Source organism: Penaeus monodon, chromosome 34 (genome assembly GCF_015228065.2).
Source record: "Penaeus monodon isolate SGIC_2016 chromosome 34, NSTDA_Pmon_1, whole genome shotgun sequence".
In the NCBI taxonomy this organism is placed as follows: domain Eukaryota; kingdom Metazoa; phylum Arthropoda; class Malacostraca; order Decapoda; family Penaeidae; genus Penaeus; species Penaeus monodon.
Window position 1 is genome coordinate 23,609,643 of NC_051419.1, and position 443 is coordinate 23,610,085.

A 443-nucleotide genomic window follows, 5' to 3' on the forward strand; every position below is an offset into this window, starting at 1 on the left:
GAGTTGGGTACATCTTACTAATACTCCCAAATATCCTCATGCAACTGCCACTGGCCTACGCACCAAACACTGCTACCATGACACCTGTCGCTCCTCTAGCAAAGACTAAGAACTCTCTATCATGTTGAGTTTAACAAGATAAGACTCTATAAACTTTCCTTGAGATGTACTGCAAAACACATAACCATGAGCCAGTTTCATCTTACCAGACTAAACACAGTGAAATTTAACAGCCTCCATTAGGGTATAAACTGCCGATGAGGAAGTGGCAATTGCTTGGCACTCTACAACTAATGGGTTGGCTATCAACTGTAAATCGCTCAGGTGGACTAGATCAGAACAAAACCACTGCAGTTACAACAAAAAAAGTATCATTCTACAGATCACTGCGTATTATTAAACAAGGTTTAACGTTTACAATATAACATTCTCAACACTAACCT

At 39.7% G+C, this 443-nt stretch overlaps 1 protein-coding gene across 1 annotated transcript in view; it reads right to left on the minus strand.

Moving 5' to 3' along the window:
• Window positions 1-443, minus strand: part of LOC119594649 (ankyrin repeat family A protein 2-like) — a gene marked incomplete in the record, with an annotated part of 8,059 nt that overhangs the window by 7,398 nt on the left and 218 nt on the right.